This window comes from Falco peregrinus, chromosome 5 (assembly GCF_023634155.1).
Source record: "Falco peregrinus isolate bFalPer1 chromosome 5, bFalPer1.pri, whole genome shotgun sequence".
Taxonomy (NCBI): Eukaryota; Metazoa; Chordata; class Aves; order Falconiformes; family Falconidae; genus Falco; species Falco peregrinus.
In genome coordinates this window covers 10,611,407-10,628,324 of record NC_073725.1, presented here as the reverse complement: position 1 = coordinate 10,628,324, position 16,918 = coordinate 10,611,407, and positions in this window count along the sequence as shown.

Sequence of the window (16,918 nt, the reverse complement as noted above, 5' to 3'; positions counted from 1 at the left end):
ATGTGAGTTTTTTTAAGGAATATAAATATATATACATGTATATAAATGCTTAGCTCTGAAACTCAGCTATGAGCGAGGAAACCAACTGGTCTGAGAAGCCAAACAGCCTGTGCAACCAAATCTAAGACTCTCCAGTTTTTTGTTGTAAGGCTTCAGGTGGGTGCTCATGATTACACAGAAGTCTACACATTGCAGCAGCTCCTATAAGAAGTGGTTTCACCAGTTTTGCAACCTTAATAAAAAGTCATTCTATCACAGACAAAAAAAAAAAAAAAATCCTATTGTTGAAACGTGTAGCATGGTTCATCTGTGTTTAAGTTGCCTTTAGGAATACAGAAAATTAGTGTTTTCAGGAACACCAGTCTGTTGCGTAGCTGCTTGTGAGATACCTTATACTGATGTGCTTGAGCTTCCCTGAGCAGGGAACGCTGCTACCTATGGAGCCAGCATGAACTGACCTTATGTAAAAGCATAACACACCCACGACACGGGAGACGGAATAACTGTCCTGGATGTTTGCAGAGCCACCTGAACTGAAATGAAAAAAATGCAGTAGTTCTGGAAAACACACCATACTATGTGTTCAGAAAGAATTTATGTTTCCCTTCAGATTATATGCTGAACATTGGTAGAATGGTCAGTGAGGGTTATTTATAATATATAGTAGTTGCAAAAATTATATCTTATTTATAAGAAATGAAAAAAGAAAGCTAAGTTAATAATGTGGTTAGAAAGGTAAGTTGGTAAATTAGCCTTACCATTTCAGACACCAATAGTCAAATAATTTATGAATAGGATTGAAACCAGTTGAAATACTGGATTTGGAAAGGCTTAATATCCTGCCCCAACCCGCCCCCCCCCCCCCTTTGCTTCTCTTCATTCATTTGCTCACACAGGAAAATACTAACGGGGGCACAGCCATAGGATAGGTAGCCAGAATTTCACTTTGCAATAACTGTCAGTAGTTTCCTCTTTTCTCCTTTTGCAAATGGATCCTCTTATCAAGTGGCTTTCCTGTAGAAGAGGAATGAGCAGGCTTTTTCTTTCTCAGCCTTGTTAAGTAACTTGACGTGCTTTTCCTTTGTTTGTTCGTTTCTGCAGTTCTCATTTCCAAGACATTTCCTGTGGGCTGCCCAAATGCACTTCAAAAATGAGAACTAAGTATATCGGTGCAGTATCCCGCTGTATGTTGGCTGTCTGAAGTGAAACAAATGAAATGACTGACCCATGGCTCTTAAACTAGTTGAGTCCATCCATAACTGTGCCAAGGTTCACACTGTTAATCTTCTTTGAAGCTCCGAAATTTAACCTTATTTTGGAGGTCTGGGGTGGGCTTTTTTTCACATCCCAAACCTCTTTGCCAGCCGAGCTCTGGTCTCGGCCCAGACAAGAAGATACTACCTGCAAGGTGCTAGTTTTTCTTGTTAGTCCAGTGTCAGCCTTCCTCTCCCAGAATCTGAACAGTTAATGTTTTTCTAGAAGAACTGAGCCAATTACATTTATAGTTTCACAGTCTCCCCGCCCCTGAGGTAATTTGCTGGTGTGGTTTTACCCCCTTCTTAGGTTACCTTGTCATAGGTTTTATTTGGTCCTAGCAGGCGTCAGGGTGAGAACTGAGTGCTCTACAAGGGCAGGGGAGCCCTTCCTTGGCTTTATTCTGATTGCCGCTTCAGTTGAGGAAAGAACATAAGACATAGTACTGTCTACAGTATTTTGTACTACACTGTCTACCAGTGATTTGCACACACTCTGATTTCATCTGAATGCATTTTTAACATGGGTGTTCAAGACATTAATAGACTACTTTTAACTTGGACCTCCCGAAATATCCTCACAGTGGTATTGTTACTGTGACAGAACATACTCCTACATGATCCTACTTGGTTAGCCTTAAAAATACTTTAAAAACAGAAAGGAAGAACAGAGTCTTTGTCTACAAATGCTGAAATCTATCTTCATCTAAAAGAAAAACTGTCAATGAATTGCCATGGAAACATTTACTAATTGTCCATGTAGCCTACAAAAATAGTAACAAAAAAAGGTAAGATTTGTCAAGAAGCGACACTTTGTGAGAGGTGACCTTAACCAGAAGAAGATTCTCAACAGAGACAGTGTGGCATAGCAAAGCCTTTTCTTCTCCAGATTCCCTCTTGCACATGAGATCACTTTGGTGTCTTCCCTAATGAGACCACATTCCCACTGAATAAGAGCAGTGTCACCATGTCCTTTGATCCCTACTTACAACCCATCCTTCAAAACACAGGGGTTAGTGGACTGTGACTTCAATCCAAAGTCCTGACACCCATCCATTGTCTATCATAGCCTTAAAGATGAAAGTAGTCACATTTCTCATACTTTTTTTTTTTTTCCATTTCTTTTTCAGTTGCTGTAAAAATGCTGTTTTCCAGTTCCAGGTGTGTATCTTCTAGGCTAGGTGTGATGAAAACCCACTCATAGCTCTCACCTTGTGGAATTTGCAAGGTAATTTAAAAGCTCACAGCAAGTCAGTGCTGTAAGTAGAAGCAGGGAAGAAAAAATACATTCATTTAAAAGTATGTTAGTCAAAAGTACATCTTGAGAAGCCCCAATAGTTGTTTTTGTTGTTGTTTTTGGGGTGTGTGTGTTTGTTTGTTTGTTTGTTTTTAAATAATCTTGAAGTACTACTGCCAGAACCTTATATTCACCATTAGTGCTCCATTGGTGAACCCAGGACTCATTTGGGCTCTTAAAAAACCACACATCGGGCCTCTCTTCATCTTTAAGCTGCTGGTGTTAATTGTCATGTAGCAAAGGAATCTATCCATTCTAGGAAGTATTTCTGTAGCTGCGTTGGTTTCAAAAAATCATGAACAGCACTGATTTTGTTTATGGCCAGTTCAGACTGCCGGCTAGCAGTGGAGTAGTTATTGATCTGACATGTTTGTGTACTACTCAATCTAAACAATTCTTTACTCATTACATGGGTCATTTAACATGGGCAGAAACTAGAACCAAACACAAGGAGTTGCTGTGCTTGCCTGCTTTCCCTCTCTCTTCCAGTACAGAGGATTCTGTTCCCTACCAAGTCCCTGTGTGAACAAACAAATGATGTCTTTTTAAAGCGAAGTTGATTCTTTACTCACTAGCAAAGCTATGGAGCTTAGAATTAGTTTCTGCTGTAAGGCTTTCCTCCTTACTGTGTCTGCAGGGAGTTAGAAGAAATATATGTATATACACTTTGCTTAAAATGAGATGGTATATAGAAGTCTGCCATATGGGCAGTCAGAACACGTATGACAGCATATTACTACAGAAGAAATCTTGAATAAAATTGCCATTTCGACCACTGCATGTCTAATACTGATTTTAAACCAATGAGCCCCCCTAAAATAGAATGATAACAGTGGAAATTTTCAGTGTGCTTTAGATCAGAAAGAAGTAATGAAATTGCTTTACATGTTCCTACTAGAAATGCCACAAGCCTACACTTCTTTACCCTCCGAAATCCATATTCTGAAACACGAACAGCCATGCTTTCCTGGAGGCACAAACCACCTCCTTTTTTTTCCTGGATTTCCTGGAGGATCACATAGAGGCTTAGTTAGTCTCCCAATACTACTTCTTGCAGATTTCATCCAGGGATCACCCAGAGGAAGTTAACTAGAAGGTGAGCGGCAGAGCTGGCAGCCTGGGACAGCAGGAGTGGCCCAGCAGAGCTGTGAGCTGGCCAGAAGGCCAGGCCATGGGTGAGCAGAGGCAGGCGGCCGCCCGGGGACAGGAGCTGTCCAAGCAGCCACCATGGCTTCACCAGATGGGAATCACTGCACAGCGCAGGGCTTTTCTCTTTCTGAAATTTTTCAACTCTTAAACCTATCTTCTCATAATGACAATGCCAGCAGAGTCCATGAAGTGATCTGCACAGAATTTTCTGCTCCTTTGTTTCTTCTCGGTGGATAAACCTTTTCATATGGTGAGCTGGCTGAGGCAAAGCTCATGACAGAAACTTTGGTCCAGATTGTTTTACTAGACACTTGCCTCGAAGGATCATTACACTACAGTTGCTGCTGGTTTAAAGATAGCTGGTTTAAATCTAGTTCCAGTATACATTGCACGGCGGCCACAGCAGTGACTGGCCAGCACATGACCTAGTGAGCTGGAATGCACCTTTCACCCTATAAACTTCAGCTTATTTTTTTTGCAAGTGTGGAGAGGGCATTACCCATGTTCAGCTTCTGTTGTGCATAATTTTTCTGCTAATCTGTTGTTATTCTAACTTCTCAGAATGTGTATCAGCATAGTCTAAAAACAATTGTCAAAGGAAGACTGAATAGCAAAAAAATATTAATATAAACCACACACATTTCACAGAAGCATTTGACAGTCTCTTTCCTGATTTATGTTGTTCTATTTTGAAGGAATGTGTTATGTCAAGGAAAATAATTAATATTAACACAACTTTGTATCCAGGTGCAACATGCATGGATGAAGTATGAATGACATGAGATAAAATATTCTGCTTGATGATTAACATTGAACAATGTTGCACTGAACAAGGAGGTGCCGAAGTTTTTAATATGAAGGCTGATCAACAAAAAATGACAGTGTGAATGATTAAACATTTTGGGGTTCCTGCTGATTCACTATCAGAAAGGTTTAGACAGCAAGACTATTAGATATTAAATGGCACAACAGCAAGATACTGAAGTCTTACTTGGCTAGTAACTTAGGTCTGTAGTGATCACTCAGATGTGGAAGACTGTCTGAAAAGGTCAACTAAAAGATTACTGAGCATGATAGTAATCCTAGGGTTAACAATAATATGCAAAAAATAATTCCAACAAGCAGCCTAAAATTCAAGCGTTGCTGTAGAAGGCAAAAGAGTGCAAAGAGATGAGTCAATCTCAATACCTTGGCAGCAATATGCAAGCCAGTGGGGATATCTAGAAGGAAATAAAGTCACAAATTGGCAAAGCAGCAACTGCATTTATCTGCTTAAATAAGATTCACTCCTTGAAAATCCACAACTTGGAGAGCAAACTGAATATTTAATTCATGTTATTTTCAACTTAACAGATGGATGGGAAAGCTGGAAATCTACCAAAAGTATAGATAGTCATCTAAGAAGCTTGAAAAAAAATAATAAAGGAAACCTTAAACTTAAAAAAATAGCATTTTTTAAAATAAGTGAACTCCTAAGAGATTTTCCAAAGTTGAACAGTATCTTATGTCAGATAGCAACAAAAAAAAAAAAAAAAAAAAAAAAGATAACTGTATCTGGGATACACGTTAGTAATAAAAGCGAAGAGTCTCCTCGGCAGAGGTGTCCCCCGGAGCAGGAACGCATGGCGACAGGGAGCACTAGGACACCCGCCGCGGGCAGCCCCGTGTCCCCGCGGCGGGGCACAGCCCCCGGTGCGGGTGGGGACACCGGGCGCTCCCGACCAAGGACAGCTCCCGGGGAGCGGCGGCGGCCGGGGCGGGCAGCGCCGGCCCCACACGGGCTGTGTGAAACCCAAGGCATGAAACCCCGGGGCGTTTGCGGGCTCCCCCGAGTCCGTACAACACCCCAACCCCCACACCACGGCGCGCTCCCTGCGGAGGGGTGACAATGCTGTGCGCATCCAGCAGCTGCCTCACTCGGTTGCACGGGCTGGCCGGGAGGTTTTCAGTAGATTCACTCCACTCAAGATTTTAAGGGCGAAGTCTGTGGGAGAAGACACGTCTTTTTTGTAAGTCTATACACAAATGGCTGATCTGGTCACTTTCATTTCTATACTTTCAAAAAAATTAATCACTGTAGAAAGTAGCGTGAGAGTCTATAAGGAAGCATGAATAGCAAACCTTCAGATCCTGCTCCAGACGTTGTTCCTCATTACACTGGGCCTTGTCTACTCTAACATACTAACCAGTTCTTCCCAGTTCTGGCCAGTTGTGTCTGCCTGTCTAGTCCTTTAGCACGGGAAAAATAAAACCGCATCAATACTAAATTCCTGTATAGATTAGATATTTCACTGCTGGATGGAACTATGGAGATTCCACAGAAAACAAACCCTTCAAATGTATCTCAAGAAAGGTCTTGAAGGCACTCGTCTTCCTGGATAGTCACCATCCTTCCTTGTGCTCCTGGATACATCACCCCTATTGAGCATTCAGATGGCTTCCCTTGCCCTGCTACATCAAGCTGAAGTTTATGTCCTTACTTGCCTTCACCTTGCTCCTTTGGCATTGATTTTTATTTTTTTTTATCACCATTATTCCCCTCATCTTTTGCCATGTAACAGTGCAGCCTCATCATATCTTTTGTTGGCTTATTATAGTCCTGGTCTACAGACCTTCTCCTATACAGAGCAACTGAACTGGGCCTAAGGGACGAAGGCGGTTCAATCACACCTTATGTATTTGTGCTAGCTGAAAAACTCTAACTTTGTATAAAAATGGATCAATGTCATTCAGTTCATTACCCCTAGCTATTTTAAAGCCTGTGTTTTTGTTCTCTAAAGCAAGAATGATCCTCCCTAGTATTTCTAGAATGCACTGAAACTTTTCTAGATAAGTTTACTACAGTGGCTTCCTAATTTGATAGATCCACAGGCATGATTTGGGGAGACCCTCTGCAATGTGCTACCAGGAGTCCGGGCCAAAGTATTAGATGATCTGAGTAGAGAAGCTTGTTTGCCCACCTGCACTATTTCCTGCTCAGGCCAGTTCATGTTTGTTGAGTTTTGCTGCCACTGGTTAAGCTACATAACTAAAGTAATTTAAATTTAAAATATGTAGCATGTTTTAGCTGGATGATGAAGAGTTGTACAATTTTTGTGTAATTTTAGTGAAGACATGTAGGTATTACACTGTATATAGGAGAAGTTAGACTTTCAGTCTATTTCAGTGTTAGTTATAATTATTAGTTATATAAAATATATTAGCTATAATCATTCTGTTAGTCAAAGAGATCTCAGTTGGCTTTGCAGGGTTGTAATTCAGTGGGAACATCTTTTACATGTAAACTGAGTCCATGATGCAGCAAGCACCGAGGCAACCAGCACATGCTATCACATTTCCAGAGCAGAATCATATTATAGAGGAACAGTGTTCAAGAAGTTTAAATGCTAACCGGGATGGAGCTTTAATCCTTTTACTGCCTTTGAACTGCACTTCTGTCTCAGCTGTGGTGTTATGAGGCTGTGTAGTCAAATTAATTGCATCCCCTAGCAGGAGTCACGTAGGTGCTCATCTTATTTATACATTTCTAATGCAGGCAACACTGTGATAGCTAAGCTGTGCTTTGACTTTGCGTGTTTTTCATTCCTTTTATTCCTTATTAGATGTAAAAAATGACGGTAAAGAAGCTGAAAACAGAAAGAAGCCAATTAAAACCGGTAAGGCAAATGGGCATGGATTTTGGCTGCTTCGTAGCTCAGCCTTCAAAACTGGCCGCTGGTGAAGAGTGATACGAAGGAAAAAAAAACCAAAACCAAACAAAATTAAACCCGAAACAAAATCCTTTGCAATCTGGAAGAAACGTGGTGTTCGGTATCCACTGGCTGTTTGGAAAACTACCTCCAGCGGGACGGAGCCCGAGCGCAGCCCGCCCATCTCGGCAGCCGCGCTGCCCTGCCCCGGCGCTGCAGCGCGGAGCCCGGAGCGGAGCCGCCGCGGGCTGGAGCGCTGCCGGCACTTTGCGGACACCCACAGAGTTCCTGCGCCGTTCGAGCTCTCGTTTAACACGATTAATTTCCCTGCAGTTTTGGCGGGGAGGGACGCGTGTCGGCGGCGAGCTGCCGCGGGGCCGCTCCCCGCAGGCGGACGGCGACAGGGAGGCGGCGGTACCGTCCCCGGCCGGGCCGGCAGAAGCGCCCAGGGGAGGCGGGGGGCGGCCGGGGCCGGGAGGGCGCGGGGGTCGGGCCCTCCCGCGGCCCCTGCGCTGAGCTGCGAGCGCAGACGGAGCGAGCGGCTTCCCCGACGCCCCCCGGGGCCGGCACGGCCTCCCCGGACCGCCCCTCGGGAGGGCGCTGCGCGGCGGCGGGGGCTCCGCGCCCAGGGGCGAGCGGCGGCGGGGAGCGGGGCGGCCCCCGGGCCGGGCCGGGCCGCGCTGCCATGACAGCGCGCAGCGCCAGAGCGGTCACCGGCCGCCGCGGCCCCGCCGCCGCCCGCGCCCGCCCGCCTCCCTCCGCAGCGGAGAGGCGGCCGCCCGGCCGGCCCGGCCCCCCGGCCCCCCGCCCCCCCGCGGGGTCAGCCGGGGACAGCGCCCGCCTCCCGCCGCAGGAAGCGCCGCAGCCGGCCCGGCGCCTCCCGCCCGGCGCTCGCCTGTGGCAGGTGAGACCCCGCGTCCCTCCCCGCTCCCCCGGCGGCCGCCCGGCATGCCCTGCCCGCCGTCCCCCGGCGACGGGGCCGGCGGGACCCCCCGGGCCGGAGCGGCGGCCGGCCGGGGCGGGAAGCCCGAGCGGGGGTTCCGCAGGCGGCCCGGGCGGGGGGCCGCGCTCCGGGGGCGGCGCTGGGCGGGCGCGGCGGCGCAACGCCGGGGATGGAGCCGCCCGGGCGGGGGCGTCGCCGCCGGCCGCCTCCGCCGCCCGGGGCCCAGCCTGCCGCTGGGTGGGGCGGGGAGGCCCCGGTGTGCTGCCGCCCTGGGAGCGCTGCTCCCTCCGCAGCCGTGTCGGGGCTCCCCGCGGTCGGCGGGGCTGCGAGGACCGGGCTGGAGCTGCAAGAGCAGCCTCCGCTACCGAGGGTCCGCCGGCCCTTCGGTTTGCCAGATGTATGTTCTTGTCGCACGGGAAGAACATAGGCTCCAGGAAGGGCTACGTCGTGATGGCTCCTGCAGAGTTCATCCCTCTCCCCCGCCCCGGGAGCTGCGGCGATGCTGCGGGAGAGGCCGGGCCGCTCCCGGGCCGTCCCGGCGCGGCGCGGGTGGGAGCGCGGAGCTCGGCGGGGCGGGGGGGACGCGGGAGGGCGCTGGGGACCCCGGGGACCCCAGGCAGTGCTCTGTGACGTGCTGACAAACCGGGAGGAGCTGTAAGAACCTCTCTGCCAAGGTAACGGCACGGTTTGTTAATCGTACTTGTCCCCGTGGAGGGTGACATACCCGCATTTTTTGGAGAAGCTGGCGCTACCGGCCACCTTGTGAGTGAACTCTGTACCTCGTGGGAAAAACACGTTTCTGAGTTCTGTGGTGTTTCGGTGAGATGCTTCTGTGGGAGAGATGTAAGCAAACTTAACACAGAATACGCGTTTTTGTGGAGAACACATGGCACGGGAATATGGAGTAATTTATCCCAAGTCCCGCAGCAACAGGTGGCAGAGCTGAGGAGAGGAGGGTGCGTGCCCCGGCTCCCTGGCTGGCATAGCACAATCTTCCTCCGTTAGGGACAGAGCTTCTCCTCACCAAAACAGTGCCCAAAGACCATCAGCTGAAGGGAGACAGGATCAGCTCTGGCTTACTAAGGCTGTGATACAGACCTGGTATTAATTTATTATTATTAGACTAGGAAAGCACCTTTGGGGAAAAGAAGAAATGTCCCTGTAACTCGTGCTCAAACCATATGACCACAAAAGCAGTGTTTGGTGGAACTGAGGCTTTCCCGGGTCCGAATATTGCCATGTGCTGGGAGTCACAGAAGGGCGCTCTGCTAGGTCCTGCAGCATGGATCGGAGCAATCAGGAGGCAGTGAGAAGCTAAGCCTCAATGAAAAGAAAGCACCGCAGAACATATCTATAGGACAGTCATATCACAGCTCTTTCAGATGTTAAAGGGGTTCTTTTTTCCCCAGAGCCTATATACCTGAAAGAAAATACTGCAGGGGACTGAAGCGCTAAACCAGTTGCAAAAGGGTGGCAGGAAGATACTGTGTAATATTAAAACCAGTCAGTAGTGTCTATCTATAAAAGCACGATTTCCAAAAGGAGTAAGGCTTAGTTAAGAATTCACAGCACAACAGCATGTTGGGCTGCAAAAGTTTAAGGTCTTGGTCTTTTTGGCTGAATAAATAAACATAAAACAAAAATATACAGCTTTAATATAAACTTCTGCTGAACAGTTGAGATAAAACTTGAACAGGATAAATGAGAAGGCATTGTTAGTAAAAAAGGCTTGGGAAATGGTATCAGGATTTATTAGGGAAATGAAGAAAGACATATTGTCTTAGATTTAACAAGGAAATCTCTTAAAAAATGAGGCCTAGCAGAAAGAAGGAAAGGGAACCTGCTAATACAACAATGCTTGTTTTCATGGAGAAAGCTGAAATGGAAAAGTTGTGAGAAAAAAAGGCAGGGGGAAAACATGAAATCCAACAAAATGTCTTTGATAATGATGGAAAACCTCTTATTAAAAAGAAGTTGAAGTGTTCCAGATAACAAACATTTTCAGGTAATATTGGAGTTAGCTGACCCGCTTAAAAGATTTCAACAAAAAGACACAGGTTAGTGTGACTCAGAAAGAAGCTGAGACAAAGGAGAGGAATTACATTTATTTTCGTCACACAGATTGTCACAATCTGGAGACCAACCTGAGTAAGGCACAAAAAGAGAGGTAGCTTGCAGAAAAGTTGTGGGAAAGGATTAGGAAGAGGGCGCAGGAAACAGAGCGTAAGTAGGTAGCTGAACTGCTACAGACATTCCTGGAGACTTTCATCTGGGAGGGAGGGAGGGAGGGAGGGATGCAACCCTGCTGCCCTCGGGAACTGTGGGCTGCTTTTGCTGTGTGGACCCCAAGACTGTGAGACCCTACTGTTTTATTTTCTGGGCAAATGAAGATGCACTGGAGAAACCTGAGAAATTCTTGAACGTGCTAAGGGCTGCATTTCCAGGAAAGGGGAAAGGACTAAGCAGGAAAACAGTCGATACAGAACGATGTATCTGCCCCAACTGGGGGATGTGAGAGGGAAGGCCAAGAAAGTTAAGGAGGAAAATGTGAAGCTCCCTTACAAGGCTCTGCAAACCAAGGGTACTTATAGGAAATACAGATTTTCTATACGTCTGAAAGAAAGACAAAAGATTGTGAGGCGGTTTCCTGGAAAGTATTACCAACTAGAAGGAGCAACCGTGATAAGGGCCGAGGTTCAGCAGCTCTCGTACAGCAGCACGTACGTGACTGTGAGGTGCGGTCTGTTACAGGATGTCTCTCAGACCAGGGAGCAGCCTATAGCTGGCCTGTACCAAGCTGGGCCTTCTAGGCCATGGCAAAACAGCATTTCATGTAAAGAAAGGGGAGCGATTACTGGCTTCTTCATCCACCCAGAGGAAATGTAGCACTTTTAATGGCCTGTTTGCCACCCTAACAGAGGAAAAAAACCCAAAAACCCCAAGCATGAATGAAAAGGAAAATGCAAGGAAAGCTTTTGTAGAAAGACAAGTGTAGCGAAGCGGTGCAGTTACGAGAGTATAGACAGTTAAAGAAAAGGCATGACATAAAATGAGAGGAAAAACAGAGTAAACTTCCTGACCTTTCCAGGTCAACAAAGCAATTCAGCCACATTTGCAATCAGTCATAAATAACGGCAGCCATTCTAACAAAAGATATCCTTAATTTGGATACATCCTGACATAGACCTTAGACTTACGTCTGACCTTGGCTTCCTGAATACATACCAGTCTCTTTTTACTTTGTTTTATGCGGTTCTTAATACTTCCGTTACAATTCTTCAATTTGCATTTCAAAAAATGTGCTATGGAAGTGAACACTTCAATAATGACATTCCTAATCAGTTAATCTTCTGTACCTACTAGTTTAGAAAAAGCGTAAGGGAGAATCCATGAAACATATGAACCTGTGAAACCTGAGAACCTATGAAACTCAAGCTGAAAGAAAGCTAGAGATATGCAGGTTCTTCCAAACATTTCCTGATTATTGTATTAATGGATTCGTAAACAAATAATGTAAGGGAGAAAAGGTTCCACACAAACCTTCCAACACATTAGCTAAAACATTGCATTTGTCTGCCATGTAGTATAATTCAAATGAGCTATTTGGGCTGCAATATTGAGTGCATTATATAAATGGATATTAGGCGGGTTTTTTTGGGTTGGGTTTTTTTTTGTGTGTGTGTGTGAATCAAAGTTTTAGCTGTAGCTAAGAGATGTTAAGAAGTTTGGTCTAGCAATTTTTGAAAAGTGACAGAATACAAAAGCCAGGTGGTTACTTCAGACAGATGTTTTCCTTCGGGTTTCTAGAAATGGGTGCAGGAGAAGCCCTTGACTTTCTGCTGTATGGCTAGGTCCTGGTGGTTACCTTTGATCAAGCTCCTGGTAAAGTAAAACTTCAGGAAGTTTACCTGTCCTCCTGGTGAAGGTATGGAGATTTTTGTTAAGGGATTTGACTTCTGAATGACAGGTGACTGTTTCAAGCATGAGTTGATGGAATGTAGTACTTTCTATTGAAATGAACTGATGAGATCCAATTTGTAAACTAGCCAGCTGAAGATCAAATGGCAGTGAAAAATGAGTAACTAAAATAGATAGGAAGAACTTAGAGGGTTCTTGTGTCTCAACATTGTAATTAAAAGAGCATTGGAGTGGAAATTGTTGGAAACTTTTCCATGGCTTTGGCAAAAGAAGTTGTGTAACACCACCTTCCAAATTTTGTTAGTTTGATGACAGGTTAATAAAAAAAGTAAAAGGGAACTGTAAATAAGTAAATAAATAAATAAGTAATAAAACAACTAACTAAATAACTAAGTGTAGTGAAGTGGGGACCATTGTGTTATGAAATTGCAGAACAAGTGTACATCTGGAATTGGAAACTCAAAACCTATTTACTATATGTGTGCACATGTCGTTCCCCTTCAGCCTGGCCAAGGTGTATGGATTTTGCTTCATTTACAGTGTTATTTTTTGAAATTTTAGTTCCTGGTCTTCCCAATAAGGATGCATAAATTATTTACTGGTTTGAGATATAATAGGGGATGTACTTAGGATCTGAGATCTGTCCAGTCCTCTGGGATTTGTTTGGATGATCTCATTAGATTCAGAGTCAGTGCAGTAAGTCAAGAAATGTGCAGATGCTAAACATAATGCAGAATTTTAATTATTGTTTACAGTTAATTAAAATGCTATTTTTGTTTCTTTTGCCTCCCTCTGGCATTTTCAAGTCCTAATTAATTCTTAACTGTGGGTGGTGGGATTAGGATTGGCAGCAACACACACCTCAGACAGCCCACCAGCACCTATGGCTGTACGTGCAGTAGTACTGCAGAAGCAAAGATCACGTTCTTGAGATGTTAGATAAAGGTTGCTATTGTTCTTGCCGCCAAGATTATTTTTATCACATTGTCAACATATTTGTTAATGTACAAACATGCAGGTGAGATACAGAACACATGAAACTCATAAAAAGGTGAAGACTTCATGTGCATGTGAAATTAAGAGCACTAAAGATGAGGTCTGTAGAAAAATGCTGAAGAGGAGAAAGTGTTCACTTGACAGATTAAGGAACTTGCTGGCATTGTTCCTTATGGCGAACTGCTTGGTGACATTTATGACACTGATAAAGAAAATCTGTGAGCAAATATTGTTCATTGATGTGGTTCAAGCAGTGGCTATTTGGCAAGTTTCTGTGGAGGTGGTATTTCAGGTGCATAACCACATCATGATTGAGGGTTTTGGTTTGGGTTTTTTTTCCCTGTAATTTTGCAGTTGTTTGAGAGTACAGTGAGGGTTTTTGTCTTAGAGGTGCTGCTGTAATTGGTTTCTAGGGCTTTCTTGATTTGACCTAATTGGACATTTTGAAAGGTTGCCAAAGTATGGGGTAGGATTTTGCTAGTTTTCCGTCAATGATTAATAAAGCTCAGTTTGGAGGATCAGAGTTCCAAAAAGAAGATTTTGAACTGGAGTTGTTATAAAACCAATGAATGCTATTTTATGAATGGAGATTTTCAATGCTGAATGATGAAACATGGCACTGTAATGAACAGTAAATAGACATTTTTTCTAGAGAATCTCCTCCCTTCAGATGATTATTACGTTGTTTCAGGAATTCTATAGTTGGGGTGGAGAAGCACATGTTTTTAATGACATTTTGGGCAAAATTCAAATTGTTTTTAAAAAATCATTAGACTATTAAAAAGTGGTTCTAACGGGTAAGGTTTCCTCAAAGGTTTACTTCCTCTTCACCCTGCTAAAAGTGTAGGTGCCAGCTTTCTAAAAGTCTTTAGAAAGAACAAGTAACTGCTCTTGGTGTGTCTGAAGACCCAGTGAATTGAAAGAAACAAAGCGATAGTTTACAGGGAGGAAAAGCAGGCAGTGTATGCCATCATCAGTTTCTAATCATCCCCATCGCCTCCCCAAGTTCTCATTTTGATAAAGGTAATTTAAAAACAGCGTGCAAGTTGTTCAGCCTGTCTCTGTGTATTTCTAATTTGTTTATTGCCCTGGTAATGAGTATAGATTTGGCGGATAGTTTTTTCAATAGTCAGAGGGCTGCCTAGGCTGGGTAAGTTAATTCCTGCATGTTAGAATTAGCTACTTATCTGCCTCATCCATTGCTTGTTTGTTCATGTTTTGCTCATATTCTAAAGAAATGAGATACCCAGCTATTACGGTACAGCCAGTTTCTAATTTGTTCCAGGAGTTCATAGCCATGGGTCTGAGTGCACCACTGTAGGTGTTTCCAGAATACTTCTCATTGCATTTGGGTCAGTTTTAATGTTATTGGCTTTTGGATGACCAGGTAACTATAAAAATGTGTAGCACTGTCAAGCGTTATGCTATGACTTGCTATACTTACTCTAGAAGTCAAGCAAGAGCTTTTGCTGAAGCACTTCCCTCTGCAAAGATTTATGCACACCGGGCAGCACTGCCACTCTGCTGCAGCATGTTTGTACTGGGCAAGGTCACTTGAAAAGCCAGAGATTTGACTAAAGTAGGACTCTTCCTTGGCAGGTCCTGTAGAGTGATTTTTTAAACCGGCCTCTAAAGCATCTGGGATTCCTAGAAAATCAGGTTTTCTAGGGGAAGCAACTGCTTCTTTTTCCAGACACTGCTAGCATAAATATCACAACATGATGCTTCCCTCTTGTATGTCAGGAAAATCATGTTTAAATTGGCATTTACTGAAATATGACTGTTGGAACTGTACCAGCACTACATATTACACTAAGCAGGTATATATACTACACTATGTGCTACACTTGGAGCAAAAAATGGCAACAACCATTCTAAAATAATAGAATTATAGTGCTATACCATTATAGTATTTCTGCTAGCACTGTAGTAATATTTCTCTTCCACACCTTTCAAGAGACTTTAGGAACCAAAATACTTAAATGAAGACTCTGTGCATGTCTCTGAATTATTCCAGAAATCCAGCTATGACTGGATTCAGGTAAAGTGATCTCATTCACTCCATGTTTTAGGCCTGCTAAAATAAAGCTTAGCAAAATACTGCTAAAACAAGAGATGGAGAATGAATGGAAAGATGATAGTGCATTATTTTACATGTTTTCACTTACTGAAATGAGTAGATGTCTTCATCTTCTCCAAAGAAGAGATATCAGGCTTCTAAGTTCTATTCTGAGCTTAGTATAAAGGTGGAATCTCAATTTCTAGGTTTTGTTATTTTTACTTAGAGGTGGAGGTTGTTTCCCAGCATCTCCATGTTTCTTGCTGTGTTTTCCATAGTGATGCTCACTTATGAAGAACAAGTTGATTTTGAATAAGATGAGCTGCACATTCCCTCCATTAATACACCCACCCACCTGGCAGTTGAGCTCCATATGGTCTTAGATTAGGAATAAGAGAACTTGCAAAGCTCTTGCTTCTGTCAGGCCTCCAAAATCAAGCCTCTCCCCAGTGGGTTTTAGCTTTCCCTCAGAGTAACCCAGTTATAATTATTCCAACTGCAGGAGCCTTTCCAAGCCCTAATCTTTTAACTGAAACCGCAGGGGTTTGGGACAAGGGATCTGGTTTCAATAGGACTTCTAACCATCTTCCCACTGTACCTTCTCTCAGAGCTGCATTCACTCTTGCTTTGATTCTTCTCGAAAGATATGTTCCTTATCCACCATGGAAAGGGGACTCTGTGCAAAGCCTTTGGTGCTATCACGCCCACTCCGAATTACAGACTTTTCTGCAAGTCAGTTAAATGCTGTTTCTTCTTGCCTGATGGGCTGTCCTTACTAGTGTGCCCATCTCACCCTTTGTCCATTCCATTCAGTATGAAGGAAAAGCTACAGTTCTGAGCTAATGAAACCTGACATTTTTAATCTACTTTTGCCATTAATATTAATTTATTAATGTGGAGTTGCTTCTGCTGGGTATTTTTGGGAAATCCAAACTAAGTCTGCTATCATTTTTATGAGATTTGGAACCATTACTTGGATCATTAACAAAATCATCCCAGGTGACAGCATAATATGACAACAATGGCCTTGATCATCTCTTCAGAGCATAACGAGTATGAACCACTGTTTTTGTTTACACCAGTAGCCCATCTAGCCCAGTCGCCTTTGGCTGACTGACAAGTAGACAACGCTTGCAGAAAGACTGGAAGAAATAGGACAAGTGTAGGATTTCCTAACTGCTGGCAGGCAGAGGTTATGGGAATTTCCTGAGCCAGAAATTTCACTGGATTGCATCATCATGTTTACTAGCCATCAATAATAGACCTATCTGTCTATTGTCTGATCTGTTTTGAACTTTCTTAACCTCCACATCATCCTTTGATGACAGTCCCAACAGCCTTTTTTAGTAAAACAGCTTTTGCAATACAAAGGGGAATATACACAAATTCCTATTTAGTCTGGAAGCTGGCTTCAGTGTAGGAGGGCTAAGACTGTTTTCCTCAATACTTTGTTGTTGCAATTTACAAAATAATTTTTGGTGATTTTTCTTTCAGTTCACATTTTTTTGCCCTTGTTCCTTTGGTTTTGTGGACCAAACACTAATGTTCTGTGCCATGTGCGTCCCTGCAGAACTTGAAAAAAATTCCCTGCTGTGTTTTTGCATGGAAGATCAA